This window comes from Rhinopithecus bieti, unplaced genomic scaffold (genome assembly GCF_001698545.2).
Source record: "Rhinopithecus bieti isolate Rb0 unplaced genomic scaffold, ASM169854v2 scaffold_12086, whole genome shotgun sequence".
Taxonomy (NCBI): domain Eukaryota; kingdom Metazoa; phylum Chordata; class Mammalia; order Primates; family Cercopithecidae; genus Rhinopithecus; species Rhinopithecus bieti.
Window position 1 is genome coordinate 404749 of NW_016807466.1, and position 525 is coordinate 405273.

Sequence of the window (525 nt, forward strand, 5' to 3'; positions counted from 1 at the left end):
AACTAGACAACATCTCTATTTTTAAAAAAGGAGAGGCAGACTAAATATTACATCAGCATAAGGACTTTAGAGTCACACAGAACTGGATTTCCATTCTGGCTTTGCTGTTGACTAGTGGTAAAACCTGCAGCAAGTTCTTTCACATTCTTAAGTGCCTACCAGGTCATCCTCAAAAGAGAAATAGTGGTGGTTGTACTTAGAGGGGCTTCTGCAAGTAAAGTGCCTAGTACATGGTAAATACTTGGTGTTGGATAATAATCATCATTATAGCTGTTAATATTGTCCAAGACTAAACGGATAAGAAATAGTTTCTTATTTATACTAAATTATTTATTTTTAATTGATCTAAATACATATACAAATGTCATATAACATTTAATATATTAAGTCATCATACAATATCATTTAATAATATATAATATATAAAATGATATCACAATCTAAATAATACATAATGAGTTTTAACTATATATTTTTATAAATGATAATATTTATATTATGTGTATCTTTAGATTATTTATGTAT